Source organism: Mobula birostris, chromosome 8, assembly GCF_030028105.1.
Source record: "Mobula birostris isolate sMobBir1 chromosome 8, sMobBir1.hap1, whole genome shotgun sequence".
NCBI lineage: Eukaryota > Metazoa > Chordata > Chondrichthyes > Myliobatiformes > Myliobatidae > Mobula > Mobula birostris.
This window is the reverse complement of record NC_092377.1, coordinates 109253311-109269868: the sequence shown is the minus strand read 5'-3', so window position 1 is coordinate 109269868 and position 16558 is coordinate 109253311. Positions and strand designations below refer to the sequence as shown.

The 16558-nt window shown below is 42.1% G+C and overlaps 1 long non-coding RNA gene across 1 annotated transcript in view; it reads right to left on the bottom strand.

Annotated features, from left to right (window-relative positions):
• The window catches only part of LOC140201591 (uncharacterized), a 34504-nt gene extending 18138 nt beyond the window's left edge, over window positions 1–16366 (bottom strand). Inside the window, exon 1 of the long non-coding RNA XR_011886902.1 lies at window positions 15500–16366. This is a non-coding gene — a long non-coding RNA (uncharacterized lncRNA). The remainder of the gene's footprint in view (window positions 1–15499) is intronic.
• Window positions 16367–16558: the final 192 nt, after the last annotated feature.

The window sequence follows — 16558 nt, the reverse complement described above, 5'->3', positions numbered from 1 at the left end:
TAGATGGGGAGTGAATTCAAAATGCAGAGATGCAAAGGGACCTGGGAATCCTTGTGCAAGATACCCTAAAGGTTAACCTGCAGGCTGAGTCAGTGGTGAAGAAGGCGAATGCAATGCTGGCCTCTTATATTCTATACTTCTAAAAATGAATGCCAGCTTTGCATTCTAGAAGTATAGAATATAAGAGCAAGGATGTGATGCTGAGGCTCTATAAGGCACCTGTGAGACCACACTAGGAGTATTGTGTGCAGTTTTGGGTTCCTTATTTTAGAAAGGATATTCTGACATTGGAGAGGGTTCAGAGAAGATTCATGAGAATGATTTCAGGAATGAAAGGGTTACCGTATGAGGAACGTCTGGCAGCTCTTGGGCTGTATTCCCTGGAGTTCAGGAAAATGAGGGGGGATCTCACAGAAACATTCCAAATGTTAAAAGGCCTGAACAGATTAGATATGGCAAAGTTATTTCCCATGGTTGGGAAGTCTAGGACAAGAGGGCAAAACTTCAGGATTGAAGGACATCCATTTAGAACTGAGATGCTGAGAAATTACTTTAGTCAGAGGGTGGTAAATCTAGGGAATTTGTTGCCAAGTCATTGGGTGCATTTAAAGCAGAGATAGAAAGGTTCTTGATTAACCAGAGCATCAAAGGGTCTGGGGTGAAGGCAGGGGAGTGGGGATGACTGGAACGATTGGGTCAGCCCATGACTGAATGGCGGAGAAGACTTGAAGGGCCGAATGGCCTACTCTTGCTCCTCTATCTTATGGTCTTATGGAATTAAAATACTTGGCCATCAGGAAGTTCCGCTTTTGGCGGATGGAGCGGAGGGGCTCGACGAAGCGGCCCCCCCCAATTTACGGCACGTCTCCCCCGCTGTGAGGAGCCGCATCGGGAGCACTAGACAATAGATGACCCCAGCACACTGGCAGGTGAAGTGATGGGAGGACTGTTTGGCGCTCTGAGGGGGCACTTTGGCCGCTTGTAGGGAAAAGTGGCAGAAGGGCACTTCAGCCTCCAGATTGCAAACTACTCCGGGGTGATTCCCCTCAGATTCAACTTTACAAGGCACCCATGCTGGCACAGTTCAGTCTGACAGCAACCCCATCACTGCATTCTGCCCTCTCCCCAGGCCACACCCTCTATAAAGCCACTCTGAGCTAGGTAGGGATCTGGCTGTTTCTGTAGCCAGCTGAGTTTGCTGGCTGAACTGAGACTGAGTTACCCTGAAGCAGGGATGGAACTGTCTGTTGTTTTGGTGTTTGTCTCTTCTTGTCCTTGCCTCTGTGGGGTAAGACAGGCTGTTCTGCCATTGCCCTGTGGGGGGGTCCTGTCTTGTCTTGTCCTTGCCTCTGTGGGGTAAGTCAGGCCATTTTGCTGTTTCCCTGTGGGGGGATCTTTGTCTTGTCTTGGCCTCTGTTGGGTAAGTCCAGCTGTTCTGCTGTTACCCAACAGGTGGACCTGTCCCACCTTGGTGTGGAGATAAAGTTGAGTCTCCAAGCTCCTGCCTCAAGGCCAAGGCCCCAGCCATGTCCTATCCTGTAGCCATGTCATGTCCTTGCCTAAATTCTGGGGTTTGAACTCAAGGCAAGACCCAGGTGCTGGGTCCAGTCTCTGGCTCGGAGCCCCAAGCCCAGGCTCCAAGTTCATAGTTCCTTGTCTGGGTTCCGGTCTAGTCCATGTCCTAGCCCAAGTCTGCATTCTTGTCCTTGCTCCTTGTCTGTATTCTGTCACGTCCCTACTCTGGTCAAGTCCTGTTTCTTGTACTTCAGTGTCTGTGTCTTGCATTTGGGTCTGCTCCCAGTGCCCCACTGTGACATCTGAGGATTGTGTTATTCCTGACAGTCTGTTCGTTCATCAATAGGTTCAGGAAATTATGGCAAGTTAACCATTTTAACTGATGGATCAAAAGTTAACTTAGCTGGGAACATTGGTGTTGGAAAACATCGCTCTGCGGTGTGTAGATTTTGTCAGCATTATGAAACAGCTGAACATGTTCTTTTACTGTGTGAGCCATCTAAAGTTGAAAGAGTACATGTAGACTGCACTATGAGCTTAGGGGGTTGACAGTTTTCCTTTAAAAGCATTATAAAGTTATGGAAGTGACTTTAATTCACAATCATTCTCTCATTGTTTACAACCTATCGGGCTCTCTGGTGTGATTTAGTTTTCATTTGATAAAGGAACTAGGAGGGGTTTTACTTCCCAACTCTCTGCACCACACTCCAGTCCAGTAGGTGGCAGTAATGCACCTTTAAGTTGGACTGCCAACTGCCATTAAAAGTCAGAAAGAGGGCAGGGCAGTTGTCATGGGACCATGGGGTGGAGTTTGAGGGTGTTGCATCAGAGGAGGTAGAGCTGTTTTGCTGATGTCTCCGATGGCAAAGCACGATGTTGTGGGTGCGTACTGTTCTGCTTTTGCTGGTTTACACTTTCATTAAAATTGCTTGGTTATAACATGGAAGAGCAACAGGCCCTTTAGCCAATGATGCTGCACCAAACTAATTGAGCTAATGACACCTAATCCTTTCTGCCTGCACGTAGGTACATCTGCCTCCACTCCCTGTGTATTCATGCACTTGTCCAAGAGTGTCAAACATCTCTATCTGCCTCCAGCATCATTCCTTCAGTGCATTCCAGATACCCACTACTTTCTACGGAAAAAAACCTTACCCAACACATCTCCTTTGAAATTACCCCCTCATATACATCCCCTTTATAAATAAGACATTTCAAACCTTGGAGTTATTTGACCTTGGGTTCTAATATTTTTGTCATTCATTCTTTGGGATATCTTTCTTCTGTTTCATAGAAACATAGAAAAATATACAGCACAATACAGGTCCTTCGGCCCACAAAGCTGTGCTGAACATGTCCCTACCTGAGAACTACCTAGGCTTTACCCATAGCCCTCCATTTTTCTGAGCTCCATGTAGCAATCCAGAAGTCTCTTAAAAGACCCTATTGTTTCTGCCTCCACCACTGTCGCCGGCAGCCCATTCCACGCACTTACCACTCGCTGCATAAAAACTTACCTGAGGTCTCCTCTGTACCTAAGTGCCTTAAAACTATGCCCTCTCATGCCAGCCATTTCAGCCCTGGGGAAAAGCCTCTGACTATCCACATGATCAATGGCTCTCATTATCTTGTACACATCTATCAGGTCATATCTCATCCTCTGTCACTCCAAGGAGAAAAGGCCAAGTTCACTCAACCTATTCTCATAAGGCATGCTGCCCAATCCAGGCAACATCCTTGTAAATCTCCTCTGCACCCTTTCTATGGTTTCCACATCGTTCCTGTAGTGAGGGGACCAGTATTGAGCACAGTACTCCAAGTGGTGTGTAACATTACCTCTCGGCTCCTAAACTTAATCCCACGATTGATGAAGGCCAAAGCACCGTATGCCTTCTTAACCACAGAGTCAACCTGCATAGCAGCTTTGAGTGTTGTATGGACTCAGACCCCAAGATCCCTCTGATCCTCCACACTGCCAAGAGTCTTACCATTAATGCTATATTCTGCCATCATATTTGACCTACCAAAATGAACCACCTCACACTTATCTGGGTTGAACTCCATCTGCCACTTCTCAGCCCAGTTTTGCATCCTATCAATGTCCTGTTGTAACCTCTGACAGCCTTCCACCCTATCCACAACACACCCAACCTTTGTGTCATCAGAAAATTTACTAACCCATCCCTCCACTTCCTCATCCAGGTCATTTATAAAATTCACGAAGAGTAGGGGTCCCAGAACAGATCCCTGAGGCACACCACTGGTCATTATGGATGTCTGTGAAGAGCAAGAATTATAGGTTGTGTAATTGTACTGTGTACATTCTCTGATATTAAATGGAAACATTGAGCCATTGAAAAAGAAAGGGCTGTCCATTATCCCTCTGTCTCTCAAATATTTGTAAACATCTATCAGGCCTCCCCTCAGCAACCACAGCTCCAGACACACACAATCCTAGTTTGTCTAACTTTTTGAGGATTATACACACTTTTAATCACCTTGTCATAGGAAAAATGTTATTAAACTAGAAAGACTACAAAAAGATTTGCCAGGATGTTGCCTGGTCTTGGGGACCTGGGTTATAGGAGATGTTGCGTAGACCTAGATTTGAATCAGGTTTAATATCACTGGCATAGGCTGTGAATTTTGCTGTCTTTGTGGCAACTGAATTACTGTGTGTATGTGTGTGTGTGTGTATATATATATATATATATATATATATATATATATATACACACACAGACACATTCTGTATATAAAATATTTCAATTAAATATGTAGTGCAAATGAGAAGTAAAAGAAGTATTGAAGAAGGGTTCATGGATTCAATGTCTATTCAGAAATCAGATGGCAGAAGGGAAGAAGCTGTTCCTGGTTCACTGAGTATGTGCCTTCAGGCTCTGTACCTCCTTCCTGATGGTAGCAATGAGAACAAGGCCTGACCTGCATGATGGGTGTCCTTAATGCCACCTCTTTGAGGCATCGCTCCTTAAAGATGTCCTGGATACTACAGAGGCTAGTGCCCATGATAGGTTGACTAAGTTTACAACTCTCTGCAGCTTATTTCAATCCTAGACAATAGTTTCCACCTCCACCTGCCCATACCAGACAGTGATGCAGCCAGTTAGAATGTTCTCCATGGTACATCTGTAGATATTTGTTAGATTCTTTGGTGACATACCAAATCTCCTCAAACTCCGAATGAAATACAGCTGCTGTCGAGCCTTCTTTGCAGCTGTATCAATATAACCATATAACAATTACAGCATGGAAACAGGCCATCTTGGCCCTTCTAGTCTGTGCCAAACTCTTACTCTCACCTAGTCCCACCGACCTGCACTCAGCCCATAACCCTCCATTCCTTTCCTGTCCATATAGCTATCCAATTTAACTTTAAGTGACAACATCGAACCTGCCTCAACCACTTCTGCTGGAAGCTCGTTCCACACAGCTACCACTCTCTGAGCAAAGAAGTTCCCTCTCATGTTACCCCTAAACTTTTGCCCTTTAACTCTCAACTGATGTCCTCTTGACTTAGGAGGGTTACAACTTCCAAATTTTAAAAATTATTATAAAGCAAATCAACTTAGATTGATTGCATCTTTTTTTGACGAACAAAAACCAGCATGGATTAGAATAGAATTAGATAAGATAGGAGAAAACTCCCCCTTAGATTTTATATATAAATAGGAATCTAAATGGATACGGGAAAAGAAAGAATCTCCTATATTAAGACATTTGATTGATCTATGGAATAAGATAAATGTTGATGAAATAAAGAAATCTTTATTAGCAAGGAGACCTTTGATTCAGAACAGACTTATTCCTTCTACAATGGATAATCAACTTTTATATAATTGGTACCAAAAAGGGATTAGATGTATAGGAGACTGTTATGAAGGAGGTATATTGATGTCATTTGAACAATTAAAGAATAAATATCAAATAAAATATTTATTTTATTAATATTTATTAATATTATTCAATAAAATATCAAATAACACTTTCTTTTGTTACTTTCAATTAAGGGCTTATTTAAGAGATAAACTGGGTCAAACAATATTATTGCCAAAACCTAATGAAATTGAAACTTTAATTCAAAAAGGAAAAATTTTAAAAATTACTACTTTTATGTATAATCTGATTCAAAAACAGACACTTAAACAAGGAATCCACAAGTCAAAACAAAAATGGGAAATGGATTTGAATATTAATATTGATGAAACAAGTTGGTCAAGACTATGTCTTGACAGTATGACAAATACAATAAATGTTCAACTCAGATTAGTACAATATAATTTTTTACATCAATTATATATTACACTGCAAAAAATAAATAGATTAAGTTCAAACTTATCTGATCAATGTTTTCAGTGTAATCAAGAAATTGGTACTTTTTCACATTCTACTTGGTCCTGTTCCAAAATTCAACCTTTTTGGATAAATTTAAGAGTTTTATTGGAACAAATTATTGGAACTCAACTTCCACATAACCCTGTATTATTTCTATTAGGTGACATTGAAGGGATAAAACCGAAACTTAAATTGAATAAATACCAGAAAGAATTTATAAAATTGCACTGGCAGTAGCCAAAAAAGCTATTGCAGTTACTTGGAAATCGGATTCGTATTTAAGTATGGATCATTGGAATAATGAAATTTTTAGCTGTATTCTGCATGAAACAATTACTCATAATTTAAGAAATAAATATGATACATTTCTGAATATTTGGCGCCCTTATTTACAAAAGATAGGATTGTATATATAGGTGTTCTGACGATAAAGATGTTGATCCTTTGGGGAAAGAAACAAATACATATATTAAACTTATTTCAAATCCCATGGAGCATATGGAGACCTTGCAATATCCAGGCAGTCTTTCTTTCTTTTTTTTCCTGTTTTTTTTTCTTTTTCTATCTTTTCTTTTAGGTAGGGGTATGTATCGGGGGAAGGGTTAAGGGGAGGGGGGAGGGTAGATATTATTATTCCACGTAATCAAGTTTGAAAATTGAATTTAAAAAATTTTTAAAAGTAATCCAATTTTCTAAATTAACACACATCAGTGAAAAAGTTCTTTAACAAAATTTACAAACTACCCAAAACATAGAAACATAGAAAATAGGTGCAGGAGTAGGCCATTCGGCCCTTCGAGCCTGCACCTCCATTTATTATGATCATGGCTGATCATGCAACTCAGAACCCCGCCCCAGCCTTCCCTCCATACCCCCGATCCCTGTAGCCACAAGGGCCATATCTAACTCCCTCTTAAATATAGCCAATGAACTGGCCTCAACTGTTTCCTGTGGCAGAGAATTCCACAGATTCACCACACTCTGTGTGAAGAAGTTTTTCCTAATCTCGGTCCTAAAAGGCTTCCCCTTTATCCTCAAACTGTGGCCCCTCGTTCTGGACTTCCCCAACATCGGGAACAATCTTCCTGCATCTAGCCTGTCCAATCCCTTTAGGATTTTATACGTTTCAATCAGATCCCCCCTCAATCTTCTAAATTCCAACGAGTACAAGCCCAGTTCATCCAGTCTTTCTTCATATGAAAGTCCTGCCATCCCAGGAATCAATCTGGTGAACCTTCTTTGCACTCCCTCTATGGCAAGGATGTCTTTCCTCAGATTAGGGGACCAAAACTGCACACAATACTCCAGGTGTGGTCTCACCAAGGCCTTGTACAACTGCAGTAGTACCTCCCTGCTCCTGTACTCGAATCCTCTCGCTATAAATGCCAGCATATCATTCGCCTTTTTCACCGCCTGCTGTACCTGCATGCCCACTTTCAATGACTGGTGTATAATGACACCCAGGTCTCGTTGCACCTCCCCTTTTCCTAATCAGCCACCATTCAGATAATAATCTGTTTTCCTATTTTTGCCACCAAAGTGGATAACTTCACATTTATCCACATTAAATTGCATCTGCCATGGATTTGCCCACTCACCCAACCTATCCAAGTCACTCTGCATCCTCTTAGCATCCTCCTCACAGCTAACACTGCCACCCAGCTTCGTGTCATCCGCAAACTTGGAGATGCTGCATTTAATTCCCTCATCCAAGTCATTAATATATATTGTAAACAACTGGGGTCCCAGCACTGAGCCTTGCGGTACTCCACTAGTCACCGCCTGCCATTCTGAAAAGGTCCCGTTTATTCCCACTCTTTGCTTCCTGTCTGCTAACCAATTCTCCATCCACATCAATACCTTACCCCCAATACCGTGTGCTTTAAGTTTGCACAATAATCTCCTGTGTGGGAACTTGTCAAAAACCTTTTGAAAATCCAAATATACCACATATACTGGTTCTCCCCTATCCACTCTACTAGTTACATCCTCAAAAAATTCTATGAGATTCGTCAGACATGATTTTCCTTTCACAAATCGATGCTGACTTTGTCCGATGATTTCACCGCTTTCCAAATGTGCTGTTATCACATCTTTGATAACTGACTCCAGCAGTTTCCCCACCACCGACGTTAGGCTAACCGGTCTATAATTCCCCGGTTTCTCTCTCCCTCCTTTTTTAAAAAGTGGGGTTACATTAGCCACCCTCCAATCCTCAGGAACTAGTCCAGAATCTAACGAGTTTTGAAAAATTATCACTAATGCATCCACTATTTCTTGGGCTACTTCCTTAAGCACTCTAGGATGCAGACCATCTGGCCCTGGGGATTTATCTGCCTTCAATCCCTTCAATTTACCTAACACCACTTCCCTACTAACATGTATTTCGCTCAGTTCTTCCATCTCACTGGACCCTCTGTCCCCTACTATTTCTGGAAGATTATTTATGTCCTCCTTAGTGAAGAAAGAACCAAAGTAATTATTCAATTGGTCTGCCATGTCCTTGCTCCCCATAATCAATTCACCTGTTTCTGTCTGCAGGGGACCTACATTTGTCTTTACCAGTCTTTTCCTTTTTACATATCTATAAAAGCTTTTACAGTCAGTTTTTATGTTCCCTGCCAGTTTTCTCTCATAATCTTTTTTCCCCTTCCTAATTAAGCCCTTTGTCCTCCTCTGCTGAACTCTGAATTTCTCCCAGTCCTCAGGTGAGCCACTTCCTCTGGCTAACTTGTATGCTTCTTTGGAGTTGATACTATCCCTAATTTCTCTTGTCAGCCATGGGTGCACTACCTTCCTTGATTTATTCTTTTGCCAAACTGGGATGAACAATTGTTGTAGTTCATCCATGCAACCTTTAAATGCTTGTCATTGCATATCCACCGTCAATCCTTTAAGTGTCATTTGCCAGTCTATCTTAGCTAATTCACGTCTCATACCTTCAAAGTCACCCCTCTTTAAGTTCAGAACCTTTGTTTGTGAATTAACTATGTCACTCTCCATCTTAATGAAGAATTCCACCATATTATGGTCACTCTTACCCAAGGGGCCTCTCACGACAAGATTGCTAATTAACCCTTCCTCATTGCTCAAAACCCAGTCCAGAATAGCCTGCTCTCTAGTTGGTTACTCGATGTGTTGGTTCAAAAAAACCATCCCGCATACATTCCAAGAAATCCTCTTCCTCAGCACCTTTACCAAAACAAGTGATCAAACTGACTACAGGACAAACCAACTGCAATTCCACCAGAAACTGCAATATCACTGTTTTCAAACACAGCCATTCATTACTTTTGCACCCACTACACATCCATCTATTGAAATGCTTCTCATTTTCTGAATTTGCTACAACTTTTCTTAAATTCCTGTACAGCAGGCTTCATACCTGCTCCAGGTTCCAGGTTAGATTCTCAGAGATATTGACACCCAGCAACTCCTGAGGACTGCTGAGTTTTCCCTCGTCTTACCCTTTCTGAAATTCACGATCAGTTCTTTGGTCTTTGGTTGAGTGCAAGATTTTATTCCTTGGAATGTAGGAGATTGAGGGGTGACCTGAGAGGGATAAGACAATGAAGGGCATAGAGAGGGTGAGAGCACATGGTCATTTTCAGAAGGAGGGAGTGCTAAAAACAAAAGAGCATTGGTTTAACATCTGAGGCGACGGATTTAAAAGGGGCATCAGGGACAGCTGCTTCACACAACGGGTGGTGTGTATTTGGAAGGAGCAGCCAGAAAGAATGGTTGAGTGGAGCACATTCGCAACATTGTAAAGCCATCTAGATAAGGAATAGAAGAAGTTTTGAGGCCAAACGTGGGCAGATGGAACTAGTTTCCTTGCTGTACCACTCCCCTAATAACACATGGTCTTTAACCCAAACATCATCTTCAACAGCATCTGTATATCAACACTGTTTAGCATCCTGTCATTTGTTCTATCCCTTTACATTCAATCTGCCAATGTGCAACATCTCACACTTGGCTGGATTAAACTCCATCTGCCATTCGTCTGCCCCAATCTGCAATTCATCCATCTCCCGCTGTATTTTTTTGGCAACCTTTTATACCATTCACAAAGCCAACAATGCTTGACTGGTCTGTGAGATTACCAACTCACCGGTACATGTTTTCACCCAAGTCTCTGATATCCCAGTACAGGTCCCTGTGGAATACCACTCATCCTGGATCTTCAGCCAAAATAAGTCAGACCAATTGTTACTGTCTGTCTTCTACGGACAAGCTAATTCCGAATCCAAATGGCCAGGTCACTCTGGATCACGTGCACTTTGGCATTTTGTGGATAGAAGGAATGAGCTTGGTAAGTTGTGCGCAGGTGCTTGTATTCACAATAATTGATCTTTCAAGCACTCCTGTGTGTTATAAAAATCCCCACTTCTCTGTTCTTTGCCCTCCTTCCATAAGTTGTTTAGTGTCCATAGTTCCTGATGACACAGAAGGAGGCTATTTCAGTCTACTGAGGTCTCTGCTGGCATAGAGAGCAATCCCTTTTCTCACTAAGTTTCACCCTAACCTATTTCCCCACAGTTTCACTGAATCTCCTCAGATTCTACACTCACCTGTATTCCAGTTACAATTTACAGCGGCTGGCCAATTTACGATATGGAAGGAAACATTTGAGCATGTCCTTTGATCGAGAATAGAGGTCTTGGTTGATTTATCCTTCCCAATCTTTCACTTTCTAGTTATTAGCTGTACTCTGCAACACTGAATGTCTGAATTGACAGAGATATCTGATGCAAGGGAGTTGGACAAGTTGTGCTTGTAACCAGTGAAGTGTAAGAGTGGGTGGTAACTTAAAAGATCCAATAAGACTATCTGACAATGGAGCAGAATTAGGCCATTTGGCCCATCATCTGCTCTGCCATTTGAACATGCTGATCCATTTCTCTCTCAACCCCATACCTCTTCCTTCTCACCAAAACCGTTCACTCCTTGACTTATCAAGAATCTATCAGCCTCGGCCTTAAATACACTCAATGGCCATTTGCAATTTTCTAGTCCACCAGAACTATGCTAGAATCTAGTGATTCTTGAAAGATCATTACTAATGCCTCTGCAATCTCATCAAATACCTCTTTCAGAACCCTGGGGTGTAGTCCATCTGGTCCAGGTGACATATCTACCTTCAGACCTTTCAGCTTCCAAAACACCTTCTCCTTAGTGCACTCACTTCTGCCCCGACACTCTCGAACATCTGTCACACCACTGGTGTCTGCCACAGTGAAGTCTGATGCAAAATACTTTTACAGTTTGTCCACTTTCCTTGTCCCCCATTACTACCTCTCTAGCGTCATTTTCCTGTGATCTGATATCTAATCTCACCTCTCTTTTACTCTTTATATATCTGACTAAAACATATTGGTATCCCTTTTAGTGTTATTGGCTAGCTTACCTTCATATTTTATCATTTCATTCCTTATGGCTTTTTTAGTTGCCTTCTGCTGGCTTAAAAAAAAAATTCCCAATCCTCTAACTTCCCACTTTTACTCAATTTTATGCCCTCTGTTCTGCTTTTATGTTGAATTTTAATCCTTTATCAACTCCGGTTGTGTTGTCCTGCTTTTAAAATACTTCTTTTTTGGGGTGTATCTATCCTGTGCCTTCCGAATTGCTTCCAGAAACCCCAGCCATTGCTGCTTTGCAGTCATCCCTGCTAGTGTCCCCTTCCAGTCAACATTGGCCAGCTCCTCTCTCATGCCTCTGTAATTCCCTCAGGTCCCGAGGCTGCTTGGCAGGCGTCATGCGGAGTGTATAATTGCGGGAGAGTGTCGAATTGAAAAATGAAAGGTCACTCATTTAAGACAGCTATTTCCTCTGAGGGACACGAATCCAAGGGTAATGGAAGTAAATTCAATTTCTCTCCCTCCAGATGCTACCTGACCTCCTGAGTGTCAGATATTTTGACAAAAAAACTTGACCCATGAAGCATCTATTGGGAAAAGTGGCAGGGAGGAGACCTGTTAAAGTGAATGGAACAGTTTAAGGTCTTCTGCAAGAGCATGCATCATCCTTGATGAAATGAATTAGTACCACGAGCAGTTATATTGTCTGTTTACAGGGAAAGAAGATTTTTTTAGTTACCCATGACCAGAATAAACTGTGGAGTTACGATATGTCTGGGGATTATTACCCAGAATGCAGAGAGTGAAGGAGAAGCAATGGTGTCCTCCAGGCATGTAGTGTGTGCTGGCGTTCTACACAAGAACACATGGCCCTAGAAATGTGGAGGACAGTCTGCTTGTGAGTAGTCATTAAATTTCGTACTTCTGGAAACAAATAGAATGAAGATTGATATTAGTCCTTCAATACAAACTTGCTGGCAGTAGCAGTTTAAAGCAGCAGATCGTTTGTCACTGTGTCGGGGATATTCTCTGAGGAGAGCAGCTTCATTTGAAGACGTTAAGCTTTAATGGCAGTTGTTGAGAGCACAGCTGAGGCATGTTAACTCTTCTAATTTTACTTATTTCTGTATTCCGCCATCAATGGTTTACCTTCTCATTTTACTTTCTTTTTCAATCTTTTTATTAATTTCAGAATATAGAAACAAAACATAACAATAATACAGATAATATGAGATGTATTGTTACATTTAAAAAAAGAGTAATTGCAAAACCAAATAGTGGAAATTACCAAAGCTCCCATACATGTAGAACTGATCACGGATAATATAAAGCAAAAAAAAAAGAAAAAGACAAAAAAAAGAAAAAAAAACCCATCCCAAAAGAAAAAAAAGCAACTAAACTAAACTAAAAGACTTGGGCAAAACTAACAACTTAAAAATGGAAAAGAAGAAAACCTCAGCGTCGACGCCTCCATTCCCCTCCAACAACAGTGCAGAGAAATAAAACCAGTTTGGAAATGATCAAATTACATCAAATGAAAATGCTGAATAAATGGTCTCCAAATTTTTTCAAACTTAATAGAAGGGTCATAAACTGCAACATTTTAAAGATGTCTTTGATTTAAGTAATTTGTTTGTCTGGAGGTAACAGGTGACAGTAAGTTCATTATGAAAAGTCCCATGAGAGGTACAGGCTTACTCGACTCTAATTGCAAGTGAAGGGCCACTGGGGAGAGTATGGATTGTTCTCAGTCTGTTAACCTGGATAGAAAGCTGGGTGGAATTATGTCTGATCTTGCCTCTGCACACTAAAAACTGTCTGATGAAACTTTTTTATTGTCTGTCAACACTGAAGTTAGGTATATTGTGAAATAATTGGGTTAAGAAATTATGATTTGGGAAAGATTCAGCAGAACTGCAACAAACAATCTGCTGGAGGAGGAGCTCAGTGGGTCAGGCAGCATCTACAGAGGGAAAGGAACTGTCAACATTTCAGGTCAGGACTCTGTATTAGAACTAGAGATGAGTTCTTGTGTCTCCTCTGGAAACTCAATGCTCAATCAAGACATTTCCTCGAAGGCAGTCAATTAATTTACATGATTAAAAGGGAGAAAATATAAATAATTATATTTCTGTGCTTTATTATAATTGGCTTTGCTGTATCACATTAACTTTCATGATGCAAGGTAACAAGAGAATTAGGAATGTGGAAATGAATTGTTGCTTCAGTATTTGTATACAATGAACTGCAGAGTACTGTTCAGTTGTATGGTTCAGAAATGTCAGATTGAGTCATATCTCTGAACTTTCATTGACACTTGTTGGCTGGAGTTGGTGCTACTCCCCAGTGTTCGCTTGGCGGAAGGCAGGCTGTGTTGTACTGCCTGCAGAGTGCTGCAACATCCATGGACTCAGGAACGTGGACTATTTATTTTTTTGTGAGACTGCATTTCACTGCGATCTTATATGTTCTGTATGTACCTTGTACTGTGTGTGACTGTACGTGCTGTGTTTTGCAGGGCAGCCCCAGAGGAACACTGTTTCATTCGGCTGTATTCATGTATGGTTGAATGACAATTAAATTTGAACTTTAAGAATTCTGTCATACTGGTTAGCCATGACCTACCATGCACCAAGCCACATTGACTATTCCTAATCAGTTCCTGTCTATCCAAATATTTACATTGCCGGACGCTTAGAATACCTTCCAATAACATTCCAACTACCGATAGTTCGCAGTTCGAGTTTACTTGTCAGGCTCACTGACTCACCAAACTATAATTTGCTGACTTATTCTTATAGCTTTTATTTAACCATGGAACAACATTAGCCATCCTCCCAAATCCGGCACATCAGCCGTGGCTAAGGACATTTTAAAGATCTCCGCTGGGGACCATGCAATTTCTGCACTCGTTTCCCATCATGTCCAGGGGAATCCCTTGCCATGCCCTGTGGATTTATCCACCCGAATTTGCCTCATGACAGCAAACATCTACTTCTCTGTAACCGGTACACGGTCCATGCGGTTTTGCCTCACTTCTATAGATGTTTTGTCTATCTCCCGTGCAAATACAAAAGCAATAAATCCGTTTAATATCACCCCAACTCTTTCAACTCCATGCATAGATTACCACTCTGATCTTTAAGAGGACCAATCTTGTCCCTCGCTATCCTTTTGCTCTTAATATTTCTGTAGAGACCCTTGGGATTTTCTAGAGCAACCACATCCCTCCTTTTGAACATGGAGCTCTGGTACTCCTGAGTGACCTCCAGCCTGATGTTGAGAAACTGATATCACTTGCACTAAGCCCATCCATCTCACTGAAAGACGACAAAGCAATCAAGTAGTGAGTAAATGGACAACTAATACACACTCTAAAATTGTTGTTGAAAATTGTTTTTACTGCAATTAACTAATTTGATTTGTAGTTTTAACTGGATTTGAATAGTTTTTGCAGTTAGTTGTCACACTTTGAATTTGCAGTGTGGCCAGAAAGGGAGAGCGGGCACAGGGGATGTGGTCTGGGAGCCGGGTAAGGAGGGGTGACAGTGGTCACCCAAAAGTGTTTGGGAACCACCGCTCCAGAGTGACCTTCCCCTACTTGTTCTACCCATATGGCCTCACTTGATCCTGGAAGAAAGTTGTCTTTGAGAACTGCTGTTACGTCCTACATTATCAAAGAGGCTGCCGCCCCTCCTTGCTGACCTGTATTTCTGCCACGCCTGTACCATCTGTATCCTGGAACATTGAGCTGCCAGTCCCACTGCTTTCTCAGCCATGTTTCTGTTTTGCCAATAACATTGTCCTCAGTGCCAACTGCACTCTGCGTCTGTCAGCCCGACCTTGTTAAGCCTTGTGCATTGAAATACATTCATTTTTCCTGAGTTTTACTCTGCCGCTACCTACCCTGATTACCTTGCTCCCGCTGAAATATATCCCATGACTCGCTCCCGCTCACAGTCCCAACCCCCAGCCCTGCAAGTACATGGGTCTCCCTCCGACTCAAGTGCAATCCCTCCCTCTCGTACAGATCGCCTCTGCCTCAGAAGGGATCCCAATGATTCAAGAGTTTGAATCTCTGTTTCCTGCACCAGCTCTTGAGTCAGAAATTCATCTGGCCTGTCTTTCTATTTCTGACCTTGCAAATGTGCGCCACAGCAGGTGCTCCCACAAGAAGGTACCATACTTCATCAAATATCCTCACCACCTGGGGTGTGTCATCTTCTTACACCTTCCATCAGGCAGGAGGGACGAAGCCTGAAATCACTCACCACCATGTTCAGGAACAACGATTCTGGACCACTTCATCCTTCAGATTGACATCTGATCCCTAATCATCCTCTTATCTCCCAGGACCGAGGCTGCCGTTCCTGACCCCTTCAGCTTTTTCCGGCCAAGTCGTTTATCTTTTGCTCCGCTCTTCCCACCTTTCTGTTGAAGCTCAAGTCCCTGCTTCTGATCTGAATGAGGTGCACTCCACCTTCTTTGAAGACAGCCTGTCAGCACAAAGTTGAAAGTAAATTGTATTGCCAAGGTACGTACACAGTATGTCCCCACACACAGTCTTAAGATTCATTTTCCTATGGGCATCGTCAGCAAATCTATAGAACAGTATCTATAACAGGATCAATGAAAAATCAACCAGAGTGCAGAAGACAACAAACTGTGCAAATGCAAATATAAATAAATAGCAATAGATAACAGGAACATGAAATAAGATAAAGAGTCCTTAAAGTGAGATAATTGATTCTGGGCACATCTGAATGAATTGGCTCATTAAGCAGAACAGAAGTAAGTAGGGGTCCTTCGTACAGGCAGTGGGGTGGTTTCCCGGGCTCCATTAATGCTGTTCATTAGTTGGATGTGGCGTGCGTTGTCAGGCCAAGCTCTGATCAACATTGTGTGAGGAATGACTTCATCAGTGGGTCTGCCTGCATTCCTGCAGTATGTGTATGCAGCCTGACCTATTTGCTATCGCAGGCAGTGCACTCTGCGAGAAAGCTGATGTCCAGAGCGCTGAAGGATAGGCGGTGTTTGGCAAATTGTTTCTCAGCTGACTTGAACTGGACATCCACGTGCAAGAAGAGAGGGGTTTCCTGCATGAAGCCCCCTCTGCATATTGAGACAAAGTGCTGTGGATGGTTTATTTTAAAGCTGTTTGCAGCTTTTGGTGACAGCAGTACTCTTTATCATGACATTAGTTCTGTGGTTTGTGGTTTCAACGATTCACTGAGAGTGTACATGCAAACGGAAATGATTAAGGTGAAGTCTCTGATCAGTTCAAAGTGAATGGTAAGTTCTGCATCTTGTGTCTCTGTTGTGAACTTACT